At 36.7% G+C, this 16338-nt stretch overlaps 1 protein-coding gene and 1 non-coding gene across 6 annotated transcripts in view; one reads left to right on the top strand and one right to left on the bottom strand.

The window, feature by feature from the left end:
• The window catches only part of LARP4 (La ribonucleoprotein 4), a 79414-nt gene that overhangs the window by 60456 nt on the left and 2620 nt on the right, over positions 1 to 16338 (bottom strand). The gene's annotated exons all lie outside the window — the stretch shown is intronic.
• On the top strand, positions 15300 to 15406 carry LOC118976520 (U6 spliceosomal RNA). The gene has a single exon (XR_005064287.1). It is a non-coding gene; the product is annotated as a U6 spliceosomal RNA (small nuclear RNA).

A 16338-nucleotide genomic window follows, 5' to 3' on the forward strand; every position in this document is an offset into this window, starting at 1 on the left:
AGGACACCACTGAAATTTTTTTTAGTAAACTCTCAAATGGTGGTTTCTCTAAAAAAAACTTTTTTTTTAACCCATTGCCTTTGCTATATACAGAATTCTTACTAGGCACATATTCCCTTTCAGTACATTGCCTTCTGGTGTGCATTACTGCTAATCAGAAAATGTCATTAGTCTAGCTGATTCCTAAAATCTCTTTTATCTCTGGTTGCTTAAACTCTGTCACTGGTGTTCAGTGGTTTTGCAATCATAAGTCTAAGTGTGAAATTCTTTTTTATTCTACTTGGAAATTCACTGAGCTCTTGGAAATCTAATGTATCTTCCATCAATTACATAAAATTCTCAGCCACTACCTCAATTATATCCTCTCCAGCAACTGCTCTATTACTTCCTTCTGAAACTCCAATAAAATATTTTATACCTTCTCATCCTATGTTCTACTTCTCTGTACCAATCTCCCATTTTCTCTTTCTTAGCCTTTCTAAGAAATCACATTCTGCATGGTAACAGTGATCCTGAGAAAGAAGAACGAAGTGGAAGAATCGTGCTACCTAATATGAAACTATACTCTAAGGACATAGTAATCAAAACAACATGGTACTGGCATAAAAACAGAGACCAACAGAAAAGAGAACCCAGAAATAAATGCACACCTTTATGGTCAATTAATATTTGACAGAGGAAGCAAGCACATACAATGGGCTAAAGATAGCTTATTCAAAAAATGATGCTGAGAAAATTGGACAGATACATGCAAAAAAAGAAAGAAAAAAAAAGAAACTAGACCACTTTCTTACATCACACACAAGAAACAATTCAAAATGGATAAAAGACTTAAATGTTAGACCCCCAAAACATAATCATATTAGAAAACATAGGCATCAAAATCTTAGACATTGCTCATAGCAATATTTTTGGGTTGTTTTTTGTTTTTTGTGTTTTTTTTTTTTTAGATTTTATTTATTTATCTTTAGAGGGGAAGGGAAGGAGAGAAGGAAAGAAATACCAATGTATGGTTGCCTCTCCTGAGTCCCCTGCTGGCAACTGGCCCTGCAACCCAGGCACATGCCCTGACTGGGAATCGAACCACGATCATGTGGTTCACAGGCCCACGCCCAATCCACTGAGCTACACCAGCCAGGGCATCATAGCAGTATTTTTGGATGTACCTCCCTAGGCAAGGGGAAGTAAAGGAAAAATAAACAGTGGTCCTATATCAAACTAAAAAAGTTTTTGCACAACAAAGGAAACCATCAACAAAAGCAAACAACCCATAGAATGTGAGAACATATTTACTGATATATCTGATAATGGGTTAATATCCAAAACTTATAAACAGCTTACAAAACTCAACACCAAAAACCCAAACAACCCAGTAAAAAAAACGGGCATAAAAATGGAATAGACACTCTCCAAAGAGGGCATACAGATGGCCAATAAACATATGAAAAGATGCTCAATATCGCTAATAATCAGAGAAATGTAAATGAAAACCACAATAAGCTATTACCCCACACCTGTCAAAATGGCTATCAATAAATCAACAAACACATGCTGGCAAGGGGAACCTTTTTGCACTGTTGGTAGGAATGCCAATTGATGAAGTCACTGTGGAAAGCAGTGTGGAGATACCTCAAAAAATTAAAAATGGACTAGACTTTTGACCCAGCAAATCTCACTTCTGGGAATATATCCAAAGGAGCCCAAAACACTAATTTGAAAGAACATAAGCACCCCAATGTTCATTGCAGCATTACTTATAATCACCAAGATGTGGAAGCAGCCCAAAAGTCCATCAGTAGACAAGTGGATAAAAGAACTATGGGACATTTACACAATGGAATACTACTCAGCAATAAAAAGGATGAAACTTTCATCCTTTGTGATGAAAGTTTATGGATGGACCCAGAGAACATTAAGCTAAGTGAAATAAGCCTGTCAGAGAAAGACAAATACCATATGATTTCACTCATATGTGCAATCTAATGAACAAACTGAACCAATAAGCAAAACAGACTCATAGATAGCAGCATGACAGCTAAGGGAGTGAGGTGGTAGGGAGTGAAAGGGTAGGAAGTGGAGGGATTGAGCAAAAAGGAAAAAGGACTCACAGACAACAGTGTGGTGACTGCGGGGGTGGGAGGGAATACAAGGGGACTAAATGGTAATGGAAAAAAATACAATAAAAAACTTTTAAAAAAGAAATCACATTCTCTGCAAATTCTTAAGATCTATCTTCCAGTTCATCAATGGTCTCTTCAGCTGTTTCTGAGAGGTGGTCACCTTGTCCAGTCAGCTTCTAAGTTCAGACATACATTTATTAATCCTTGCCTAAGGACATTCTTATTGATTTTTTAGAGAGGTAAAGGGAGGTGGGGGAATAGAGAGAAACACTGATGAATGGGAAAAACATCAATTGATTGCCTCTTGTATGCACTCTGACTGGCAACTGAACACACAGCCTAGGCATGTGCCCTGCCTGGGAATCAAACCTGCAACCTTTTGGTCTACAGGAGGATGCTCCAACCAACTGAGCCATACCAGCCAGGGCATATTTTTTGTTGTTTGTTTCTTAAAGATCCTTTTGGTTCTTTTCTCACATCTGATCAATGTTTTGTTTCTTGATCATTGCTTGAGTACCTTCCTTCCTTTAAGCATATTAAGTGTTCATATTTTATAATCTATATTTGATAACAATATCTGTAATATTTGAGGTTCTGTTTTGCAATTTATTTCTGCTAAATCATTTTTCATGATTCCTTACATATTTTATAATTTTACAGTATGAGCCTATTTTTCTTGGTTATTCATTTGTGGGAATTTTGAAGATTATGTTTTAAATGTGTTCTTCAGGAGAGAATCGCTGAATAGATCAGCGATTTTCAATCTTTTCATCTCATGGCACACATAAACTAATTACTAAAATTCTGTGACACACCAAAAATATATTTTTTGCAGATGTGACAAAAATGGGTATAATTCTGATTCATTCACACCAGACAGCTATTGTATTGGTTGCTGTCATTTTTTTGTTTGACAACCTAAGGGAAAAGAGGCCAGTGCCCCTCAGTAAATAGTCAGGTATTGCATGATTGAAAAATTCTTGTGGCACACCAGTGTGCCACAGTACAATGGTGGAAAAATCACTGTGGTAGATGACTGTGTATCAATCTGGTACTATCTGAAATGTTCAACATAGATTTTATGGAATAACAGTGTGAATTTTGCCTTACTTTGGCAACAAAAAGGATTTGTAACTAAAATTATTAGGGAAGATCTCTCCCCCACCAACCCAGAACCAAAGCTGAAGTTCCGTTCTTTGGGAAAGCTTATTTTTTCTCCTACTTTACCTTGTACCCTGCCTCTAAGCACTGCTCATTAAAACCAAAGCTCTGGGCCACTAAGAATCAACAGAAGCATTAAGTTTAACCTGTGGGTTTATTGCCTATTTATCTCTCTGGATTAGTATTTTCTGATTGCTTTTGGTCTGAAGAGTTCTTTTGCTCTTCAATTTTTAAAAAACATAATGCCTAGTCTACCAATACTCCTTATATACTTTCTACACACCTTGGACACCTAACTTAACCTTAACAAAACCATATCAAAATCGGTGAATTTTTACACAGCTATTTTAATATTGAGATGAAAGAAACTATGCCTTGGCATATTATACTTTATTATTTCAAGAAAGGTAAAAACGCAACTGAAATACAAAAGAAAACTTGTACAGTGTGTGGAGAAGGTGCTATCACTGATAAAACACATCAAAAGTGGTTTGTAAACTTTCCTGGTACTATGACATTTTGCTGTGGGGCTGTCTTATGCACTGGAAGATGTTTACCAGTACCCTTGGTCTCTACCCACTAGAAGCCAATAAATAGTAGGAGACAGGTGACATACTCAAAATACCAAATCAATAAACCTACTGGTAAAAATGAAAAATCTGTCTTATTTTACAAAATAAACCACAGTCTTTTGGGCCAACCCAATAGTTCAACTATTAACACAAACCATCTGAGAGTAAACCTACAACTCTGTGTTGAATAAAATAGTATAGGCATGTGTGTAAAAAAAACAAACTAGTGTTAAGCAAGTATAATTACTTTCTTTTTAAAAGTAGGTCTTATTTATTTATTTATTTATTTATTTATTTTTAGACAGAGGGGAAGGGAGGGAGAAAGAGAGGGAGAGAAACAACAATGCATGGTTGCCTCTCCCACACCCCCCACTGGGAGACCTGGACTGCAACCCAGGCACGTGCCCTAAACTGGGAATCAAACTGCCACCCTTCAATTCATAGGCCAGCATTCAACTACTGAGCCACACCAGCCAGGGCTATAATTACCTTTCTAACATGACAGACCACAGTAACATTCTTCCTTAAAAAAGAAAAAGTGGCCTGAGTTTAAAATGGAAGTCTTAGGTTGTAATGCTTCTTGACTTTTGGTTTCAGGGCTTTAAGCCTTTCTACAACAACATAAAAACCAATTAATAAAGTATCAAACCTTACATAAGAGGAGCAACAGCATCTTTGAAGATGCACCATTTCAACAATCATAGCAATTCCTAGCTTAGAAATGTTAACTTACAATTACCAACTAGTTTTCTTTTTTTCTTTTTAAAGATTTTATTTATTTTTAGAGCTGCGAAAGGAAGGAGAAAGAGAGAGAGAGAAACATTAGTATGCAGTTGCCTCTGGAGCACAACCCTGGCATGTGCCCTGACTGGGAATCGAACTGGCGACCCTTTGGTTCACAGTTCAGTGCTCAATCTACTGAGCCACACCAGGCAGGCCCAACTAGTTTTCTTACATCACCAAAAGGTGCCCCTGCCAAAAGGGGTATCAGGGGTTATTTTAAAACCTCTATGGCACAATTTTAGGAGTTATCTTTATATCTGCTACTCTGTATTCGTGCAAACAATGTATACCATACCAAAAGTATTCTTATCAAGAATTTTTAGCAGTCAGTCTTCAAATCCACTCTGGATAAATTAAAGATAAAAGTAACTGATTAAAAGATAGTGGTATCACTGTCACTATGTCACTAGAAGGGCTGATAAAACAGATGCAAAGATAACATCACCCAAAATAATGTTGCAGAAGTCGTTTGATGTGCAGGAAATCACTACCCCTGTCACTACTAAGCACTAAATGCCAAAATTCAAACCCATTACAACCATTACTTTTGCCAGCATCAAAGTCAATTCTCCTCAGGAATTTAACCTTGCAACTATTAACAGCCCTTCAAGATGACCACCTTTACTCCACTCCTGCCTGCAAAATGAAAGTTGTGACTAGAACCTCCATTTCCTTATATTGTGTATTTTTAAATAGAAGTCATCTGTGGGTGTATGTGACTAGTGGCTCTGGGGTAACATGCTTGTATCCACCTAGACATGTGAGAATCAGGAATTTTGAGTTTTGACTAGTATGTACACTGTAGAGGCGTAACTCATATTATGAGCACTTCTGCAAATTTAAAAAGCTACTCAAACATTGGGAGCCCCCAAATATGACAAATATACAATATAAGAGATTAAGACTAATATTTAGCATATAAAATATACCATACACCGCCCTGGCTGGTGTGGCTCAGTGTATTGATTCCCAGTCAGGGTACATGCTTGGGTTGCGGGGCCAGGTCCCCAATTAGGGACAGGAGAGAGACAACCCATAGATGTATCTCTCACATACTGATGTTGCTCTCTCTTTCTCCCTCCCTTCCCCCTCTCTAAAAATAAATAAATTTTTTTTAAAAAGTTAAATTGCAAGAGAGTAACAAACATAATGTCACTATACAGATAAATTTATATTTATATAAAAACAGAAAAGGTTTAGAAGGGCACAAGGCCAACCTATTAACAACAGAAACTAAGATATTGCCAAACAGGGAAAATGTACAAAAAGACAAGGGATAGTTCATTATAAAGTATCGTTTTTACTATTAAACTACTTAATGCCATTTTGACAAGTATAAAAAGAAACAATCAGTTCACTGCTGTAATTCACATAACTTTCCTAAGAGCTGGCACTGTATATCAATAGTCTTAAATATATACATTTTTGGTCTAGAAATTCTACTTAGAAGAGATACTCAGAAACATGTTAAGTACAAGAATGTTCACCGCACTAATCTGTAATACTGAAAAGTTAGAAACATCCAACTGTTATCACCTGAATGTTGGCATACTCCCCAAATTTGTATGTTGAAATCCAAATGCTTAATGTGATGATATTTAGGTGTGGCCTTGGGAGGTGATTAAATCATGGCACAGGAGGTCTCATGAAAGGGATTGATGCTCTTCTGAAAGAGACCCCACAGAGCTCCCTAACCCCTTTCACCATGTAGGACAGCAAAAAAAAAAAAAAAAGAGGGAACACGTATGAACCAGAAAGCCCCCACCAAACACCAAATCTGCTGGCTCCATGATCCCAGACTTCCCATAAGCTACCCAGAGTGTGATATTGTTGTAGCAGCCCAAATGGACTAAAATACCAACTATAGATGACTTGTTCAATAACTGTAGTCCAGACATTTACAGAATGTCCCAGAACCTTAAAACCAGATTAGATACAAAACTGTCAAAATCTGAGTAAGTTCTGTGGACTGCACCCATGTCCATTGGCTAGTTTTCACATCATATTATAATTATGCGAGGTACTGGGGGGAACTGGGCAAAAAGTACATAGGACCACCCTGCACATTTGGGGGGCAACGTGATTATTTATAATTATTTCCAAAAGGTTTTTCAATACTGTAGAAGACATGGAAATGTTCACAGAAACTTGGGGTGGAGGGGGAATAAAGCAAATTACTACCCTATTATAAAAAAGATTTAATTTTGAAAAATAATTCACCAGCACAGAAAAGACTATAAAGACTAAAAATAAGTGTGATCTCTGGTTATCTCTGAGCAGTGGTGTTTTTATTTTCATTTTGTGCTTTTCTGTATTTTCCTAAAATTATCATCTATTACTTCCACAATAAAAATATATATAATGAAACACTTAAGTTCCAAATAAAAGACATATCAACTGGTCAAATCTTTCTCGGCAAGTGACATAGACTATTGTTTTCAAATAAGGTTGTAGATTCTACCAACTGATAAAAAAGCACAAATGAGCAAAAAAGACAATTCAGAGCAAAAAGTACACCCCCAAATCAATAAATATGGAAAAATGTTCAATCACACTGGTTAGTGAAGAAACACAAAAAATAGCCCTGCTTGGGGTGGCTCAATGGATTGAGTGTCCACTGAGAACTGAAAGGTCGCTGGTTTGAATCCCATCAGGGCACATACCTGGGTTATGTGCCAGGTCCCCAGTAGGGGGCATGTGAAAGGCAATCAATCAACGAATCTCTCACACATCAATGTGTCTCTCCCCCTCTTTCTCCCTCCCTGTCCATTACTCTAAACACAAATAAATAAAATCTTTAAAACACACACAAAGTAAATCAATTTCATTTTAACCTACACAGTTAATTTTTACAAGTGAGAATGCCTGATACTGACAAGATACAGTAAGTTGGGTAATGGTAGTAATACTTTTGGAAAGCAATTTCCAATACAGATATAAAAAACTTACTCTAGATAACCATGTTTGAGTCATCTTTTGACTAAAGTTTAATAAAGAACCTCATCAAAATCCTACTATCTACCACAGAACTAGAAACCCTCGAGGTTACAGTTGTACAGAAAACATCTATGAGGTCTGTTCAGAAAGCATACAGCCATGTAATATGAGTAAGAGGCATTTATTGAAGAAGATACAAGAAACACTGTATACAGGACAAGGACGTTTCAATCCCCTCCAAAGTAGGCACTTTGGGACCTCACTCAGTTTTCCCAATTGCCATCAGCTGCCTTGTCATATTTTCCTGAATCTCATCAATGGTCTGAAATCTCTTCCCTTTCAAAGGTGATTTTAGTTTTGAGAAAAGCTAGAAGTCGCAGGACACCAAATCTGGGCTGTAGGGGGGCTGAGTCACCTGGGTGACTTGATATTTCACCAAAAAACTCTGCACGGGATGTGATACATGAGTGGACACATTGTCACGATGAACTGCTAATCACTAGTTGCCCATAGTTGTGGCTTTCTGAATCATCTGAATGGTTTCCAAGGAGTAATGTTCAAGCTTAACACAAAATCTGAGGCAGATTTTTTGCTCTATTCACTCAGTCATTTTTAATGTGATGGCCACACAGAACACATGGTCACTCAATGGCACCTACCCTCCCCGCAACTGGTACAGCGAAGTCATCATTGTTCACACATGCACAACCAGCCCACTCTCCTTGGATGACAGGGTACATCAATGTTGCACAAACTGTTCTAGTTACATTAACAATAGCTGGACTTTTTCCTGACAGATCTTTGGGTCAAGTTTTCTGGTGATCTGGAATTCACACTTTGAATAACGAGGTAACTGGACCACCCTAGGTCATTTCCCCCAAGCTCTCCAAGTTATCAAGAATCAGAATTCACTTACTCTCCACTGTGGAAGGAATCTGAAGTTCATTCATCAATAAAGATATTGGTACTGGTCCTCTAGTGTCAGGGGAAGACAAGACTTATAACCCCAAAGTCCCACTACCTCATCAGATGGCATCTTGAAAACTGCTTAAAAAACAAAACTAAACTAATGCCTCCCTAGATTAGTGACTTAATTTAGGGGGACCATGGATTGAAAAGAAAACAATCAAAACTACAACTGTAGTTTGATAATTGTAGATATGTGACTCATGAATCCCCTTACTAAAGACTAGACTATTAATATTTAACATTTAAGTAATGTAAATAGTCCTCAAAAGAACTAAGCCATTTTACTTCAAACTGGTTATCTGATAAAGCCAATGGCTAACTATACAAATGAACTAAAAAAAAAACAACCCTCAAATATCACTGTTAAATATCAAAATAATTCTTTCCAAAAACGAACCTTTTAATTTCTAGTATGTATAGTCAAGTCAGAAAACCACTCATTTTCAAATGAAAATGACCACAAAATTAAGATGAGAGACTTACGTTTCATAAATATCTATGAAAGCAGCAGCTCACACACAGTGTTTATATAACAGATTCTAAGTGCTTTACATTAACTGTCAACCCTCTTAACAACCCTATGGGATAGATATTAATATTACCCTCGTGTATTAGTAATATTCTCAATTTACAGATAAAACAGAAACAGAGGTTAAAAAACTTGCCCAAGGTCATACAATTAGAAAGTGGTTCAGCCTGAGCAGGCAGACTCCAAATTCTTAACCATTCTTTTATGTAACCTTGTATATAAATGTATCTTATTATTATTCAATCACTGCTCTCCTATTTTTTTCCTTTCCCCAACTCAAAAGGCTAGAATAATCCTATTTCCCTTACTTTGCTTAACTGCAAATTTTTGTAAACCCTATAAATTTACATTTCCCATGGCCACAACAAATATTTATTTTAGTGCCAACTTATGTACACTATGTTGCTGCTGCTAAGGGAAAAAACTGCCAATAAACAGAGTGAATCATCTCCTCTGAAAAATTAAAAATAATCACACAAACTAGACCATTAAGAATGAAATGGAGACATCTGTTCCAGAAAACAGGTGTACACTATGACTGCCCAAGACAAAATGGGAAGTAGAGACGTCCTACCTGTTTTAGTTTGTGGTATCTAGTGGTGTGAGATACTAGCAAACTATGTGCTACACAAACCCTGATCACTCCTGACTTTTCTGCTCTGACACAGAAAATGCTTTTCTTAGTAACATACAAATGAAACCAAACTTAACTCCTAATCTTTGGAATTTGGCTTTATGCCTACAGTTCATACCCTACTCCTAGTAATATTTACCCAATGTACTCCTCTGTTTTTGGTTTAGAGCCAGTACTTTATAAATACAGAGGTATTTTCTGAACCAAATATTGGTTCAAATGGTCTGACAACGCAACAGACAAGGGGGGAAACATGAGTATGTGATCTTCAAAAGTTTCTTTTTCTTGCATTTACTTAACACTTATAAATTAGAAAAAATATTTTTCCAATACAGCAAATATAACCTACCTATTCTCATTTTATCATTTGTGCTCCTTTAAACCTTTCATGTAAATGAGTTTGTATTAATATATTGAACTCTTCAGTCATGCTTTAAAACTCTTGTCCAATTAAAACTAAACTCTTATTAAACTATAAAAAAATTGTAAATGAGGCAATTACTGTTTTGTTCACCTGTACCACAGGAAATTTTTAAAGTAACAAGGCTAAAACAGAACTCAAAAAGTTATACATCTCTTAAATCAGTGCTATCTCACAGTAGTTATTGCAATTACCAGTGCTACTATCATGTAGTTTTGATAAATTTACCAGAAATACTTAATACATAAAGCACAAAGTTCAGTAGTTTTGGAAGGCACACTTATATACTGAACAATTTACATCACAATATTTACTGTGATAATCAAACGATAGTGTCTGTAAAGCCCTTACCTAATTATACATATTGCAATGCTTACTTAATTCATAAACACCACAAACACCATGAACACAACCTTGTTCTGCCAGAAGAAATTACTAATCTCAAATTATGAATAGGAACTTGAGGCTCCAAAAAAGTCATCCCTTGCCTCAGGTCATATAGCGAATGTTTGAACCCAAGATTCCAAAACCCTCACAGAGAATCACAGTGCATTAATACAAGAGTTGACAATGTTTTCAAGACTGAAAACCTCCCTGAAGAGTTAAACTTTAGACTTCTGGCCAAAACTGAGGTGTAAGTGGAAACACTACGTCCTTGCACAACCAAATTTAAGGACAACAAAGATTTAGAAACAAAAACACAACCAAAACAGACAGAAAATTGAACTGTACCTAAGCCCGACAACAACGAACCATTCATCCAGACCAGTAAGAGGGGCAGAGTCAGTGGTAGGAAAAAGCCGTGGTTAATGAACCCAGGTGGGTGCGGGACAAAAACCCAGTAAGGCTCACAAGGGGGCTGGCTCACCATGGACACACATTTGTGTGCAGATAACCAGGCAAAAAAAAGGGCAGTGAGACCAATGGCGCAACCCAGAGCCCCAGCAACGGGAATTAAAACCTAAGAGCACCAATTGGAAAAACTTTCAGGGTTTTTTTTTTCAGAGGTGCTGGGAGAGGCTCCCAGCCTCACAGGAGAGTTCGTTGGAGAGACCCACAGGGTCCTAGAAAGGACACAAGCCCACACACCCAGGAACCAGCACCAGAAGGGCCCAATTTACTTGGGGGAAGGGACAGAGGGGACTGAAATCCGAGAGAGTGCAGAACAAATGCCATTGCTCCCTCTCTGACCCCACCCCCACATACAGTGTTACAACCCAGAGACTTGGGTTGCCCTGCCCTGGTGAACACCTAAGCCTCCGCCCCTCATATGTAACAAGCATGAACAGACCAAAACATTATGTCTCAAGCAGAAGAACAGCTCAAAGCCCCAGAGCCAATACTTCTAAGCTACAAAGAGATAGCCAACCTATCCGATGCACAGTTCAAAATACTGGTGATCTGGATGATCACACGATTGGCTGAATTTGGTTGCAAATTAGATGAAAAAAATGAAGGCTACACTAAGTGAAATAAAGGAAAATGTACAGGGAACCAATAGTGGTGGGAAGGAAACTGAGACTCAAATCAATGGAGTGGACCAGAAGGAAGAAAGAAACAACCAAACAGAAAAGAAGGAAGAAACAAGAATTTAAATAAGTGAGGAGAGGTTTAGGAACCTCCAGGACATCTTTAAATGTTCCAACATCTGAATCATAGGGGTACCAGCAGGGGAAGAGGAACAGCAACAAGTGGAAAACTTATTTGAACAAATACTAAAGGAGAACTTCCCCAGTCTGGCAAAGGAAATAGACTTCCAGGAAGTCCAGGAAGTTCAGAGAGTCCCAAAGAAGTTAGACCCAAGAAGGAACACACCAAGGCACATCATAATTACATTAGCCAAGACTAAAATGAAGGAGAGAATTCTAGAAGCAGCAAGAGATAAGGGGACAGTCACCTACAAAGGACTTCCCATCAGACTGTCAGCTGATTTCTCAAAAGAGACCTTACAGGCAAGAAGGGGCTGGAAAGAAGTATTCCAAGTCATGAAATCCAAAGACCTACAGCCAAGATTGCTCTATCCAGCAAAGCTCTCATTTAGAATGCAAGGGCAGATAAAGTGCTTCTCAGATATGGTCAAATTCAAGGAGTTCATCATCACCAAGCCCTTATTATATGAAATGTTAAAGGGACTTATCTAAGAAAAAGAAGATAAAAAATACAAACAGTGAAAGGACAGCAAATCCACAGTTATTAACAACCACACCTAAAACAAAAGCAAACCAAGAGGACAGCTAGATCAGGAGTGGAACCACAGAAACGGAGATCACATGGAGGGTTAGCAAAAGGGGAATGGGAGGAGGAGAAGGGGGGAGAAGGTACAGAGAATAAATAGCACAGACAGTAGGTAGAAAATAGACCGAGGGGAGAGCAAGAATAGTATGGGAAATGTAGAAGCTAAAGAACTTGTGACACATGGACATGAACTAAGGTGGGGGGGGCGGGGAATGAGGGGAGGAAGCATGCAGGGTGGAAGGGAATGAAGGGGGGGAAATGGGACAACCATAATGGCATAATCAATAAAATATATTTTAAAAAGTATCTTTTATACTCAGAATGGTTTCCAAATTATGGAAGCTATGAGGCCTGGTGCTAGATCTTACTTATTTAATGCATCAATAAAGAAACTCATGATTATATCCCAATGTTTTAATATTTTTATTGAGGATTAATTGAAACACAAAGTGAAAATAAAGTGTTAAATTGTATCACACACACACACACACACACACACAGACAGATCTCATGAAACTATCACAACAATCAAGACAATGGACTTTTCCTCCCCCAGCAACAGTTTCTTTCTGCCCCTGTACAATCCATCTTTCTAAAGTGCTTCTCAGATATGGTCAAGTTCAAGGAGTTCATCATCACCAAGCGCTTATTATATGAAATGTTAAAGGGACTTATCTAAGAAAAAGAAGATAAAAAATACAAACAGTGAAAGGACAGCAAATCCACAGTTATTAACAATATTTCACATCCACTAACAACTGACCATTGCCTTGCCTTCTGTCACTATAAATCAGTTTGCATTTTTGAGAATTTTACATAAATGAAACCGCGCATTGTGTGTCTATTTTGTGAGCAAGAGTAGGAATCTGGCCTTTTCACTCAACCTAATGATTTTGACATTTATCCATGCTGTGTGATCATACACTGCTTTTCTTCTCTTTATTGCTGAGTAGTAACTCCTTGTATGGATTTACCACAAGTTGTTTATTCATTTACCTGCTGATGGACAATTACACTGTTAAGAGTTTTTAGTGTTTACAAATTATCTTGCTATTAACATTCATATGCAAAAAAGTTAAACTTTAAACAAAACTTAAGCAAAACAGAGAATATAGGAATGATAAATTAAAATGCTATTAACATTATCAGAGTTAGAGTCATTTTTCACTTAAAGATACTTGAAGAGGAGGTTAGAATCTTTTTATGACTTGAAATTGACAGCTGGATTAATTTCTCAACTTCCTCTACTTTTCATTGCTCTGCAATACAGACTCAGACCCCATTTCTAACTACAGGGTCAAAATCTCTTTTTAAGCTCCTAGGTAGAACAAAATCACAGATTTGAAATGTTCATGTCTAGTATTAAGGATCACTTCAATTAACTGTGAAGTATTAATATGAAGCTGGCATATAGCCTAAACAAACGAAAATTGATACAAAATAGGTGAACACCAATATTTCTAATTTTTCACATAATGTACTCTGAAGCACTATGAAGTACTTCTACATTTTTATGTTCACCTCTAAGCATTTTATTCCTTTTCACACTTCAAAAATAACTTTTACTTCATTTTCAGTCTATTATATCTAAAAATATTTTGAGAATGATTTTACTGATTTTCAAATTTCACCATCAAGTTGCAATAAATATTACAAAATCCAATTGTTCAAAGATTACTCAGCTATTCACTTATTTAAAATTCTTTTTGGCAATCACTTCCCAATTCATTCAGACACTTCTAAGTTACTTTTTATATCTAGCCAGTGATATCTAATAACTTTTTATAAATAATTATTTAAACTAATGGGGGAAAAAACTGAGCACTGTGCATAGGCACAATACTTATGATTACTGTAAAATAAAAATTAATGAAAAGCCCTGGCTGGTGTAGCTCAGTGGATTGAGCGCAGGCCTGCGAACCAAAGGATTGCAGTTCGATTCCCAGTCAGGGCACATGCCTGGGTTCCAGGCCAGTTCCCAGCAGGTAATGCATGAGAGGCAACCATACAATGATATTTCTCTCCCTCTCTCCTTCCCTTCCCCTCTAAAGATAAATAAATAAAATATTTTAAAATAATTAATTAAAAAATACATTAAAATTAATTTAAAATTATCTAGGCAAATATTCCACTATTTTCAGACTTTAAGGCTAACCCAAAATGTAAAATGTTAATGTCACCTAAAAAAGCAGAAAACTTTGGAATTCAAATAAATTATTTTTAAGATTATGTAAGATCTGGGGAAAGGGGAAAAAGGGTATTAGATTGATGTGTACAGAGTTTCAATTTTACAAGATGAAAAGCCCTAGAGATGGATGGTAGTGATGGCTGCACACCACACAAATGTACTTAATACCACTGAACTACTTACTTAAAATGGTGATGACACATTTTTATGTTATGTGTATTTTACCATAATTAAATTGTATGAGTTATTAAACATCTTAGGATACAAAAAACTCATTTGTACCTAAGTAAGTGGTTTTAATTATTTATTTTCAGGAAAAGTTCAAATAGAGACAGAAACCCAATAAGGAAAGAAAGAAGGAACGGAGGGACGGAGGAAGACTGCCAAACAACTAAATTGGACTGGCTAAAAATATTAGATGGGGAAAAATGATGTAAAAAATGATTAAAATGTCAACAACCATAAAAAACATGAAAAAACTTGTACACTGTCTCCTTGGTGCTCAAAAATTTAAATAACTCCCTAGAGGCCAGAAGGGAGCTGTTTCAAACTTACAGATTTTATTGTAACAATTTATGTTAGGACATATGACAATTTTGTGAATTATACAAACATTTTTACCCCTTCCCAGAGAGCCACTGCATGTTCTCCTTCAAAACAGAGGTGAGAAGAAAAAACAAAAACAATAAACTACTAAAGTCAATAAAACCTTTTCTCTGTAAGACCAAGTTTTAAAAAAAGTGACATCTTGTGCTCACTTCAGCAGCACATAAACTAAAACTGGAACCATACAGAGAAGAGTAGCATGGCCCCTGCACAAGGATGACACACAAATTCATGAAGCGTTCCCCCCTTTTTAACTAACAAGCAAAATAAAGACAGACTCACAGAGAGCAGGATGACAGCTAAAGTGGGGGTGGGGGTTAGGGAGAGGGATTGAGCAAAAAGGCAGAAGGACTCATGGACATGGACAATAGTGTGGTGACTGGGGGAATAATGGGACAAAATGGTAATGCAAAAAATACAATAAAAAATAAGTAAATTACAAAATAAAATAAAATTTAAAAATAATAAATTCCTCGGTTAAAAAAAGTGACATCTTAAAGTGAAAGACCTGACACACAGTAAATATAATACATGTGCTTATCACTGTTATTATACTATTTTTTAAAGATTTTTATTTACTTACCTTTAGAGGGGAAGGGAAGGAAAGAGGGAGAGAAATATCAATGTATGACTGTCTCTCATGTGTCCCCTGCTGGGAACTGGCCTGGAACCCAGGCATGTGCCCTGACTGGGAATCCAACCCCAGTCCTTTGGTTCACAGGCCCATGCTCAATCCACTGAGCTATGCCAGTCAGGGCTATTATACTATTATTTTTATCACTATTATCTATCCCACTGATTCCAGTTATAAATTAATAAGCCAGAGTCTCTCCAAAAAATGTACTCAAGTACAAGATTCTGAACACAACTGCAGAAGACTCATAGATTACAGAAGTCCAAATATGATCAGCATACAACTTGGTTAAAGTGGTTCTTAACCTCTCCTGTGCCATGGACCTCTTTAGTAAATCTAATTAATCTATGGACCTCTTCTCAGAATAAAATTTTTAAGTAAATAAAATATTCATGATCTCAAAATAAACCAAACACATCATATTCATAAAAGTATTTTTTATAATGATGTAACCATAGGATTTTTTTGTGCTCATCTAAGTTAATGTCTGTATCTGTATCTATCTATCCAACTTCTTTTTAAGTTTTATTTATTTATCTTTAGAGGGGA

This window comes from Sturnira hondurensis, unplaced genomic scaffold (genome assembly GCF_014824575.4).
Source record: "Sturnira hondurensis isolate 20B ecotype Veracruz unplaced genomic scaffold, ASM1482457v3 Scaffold0020903, whole genome shotgun sequence".
Classification (NCBI taxonomy): Eukaryota; Metazoa; Chordata; class Mammalia; order Chiroptera; family Phyllostomidae; genus Sturnira; species Sturnira hondurensis.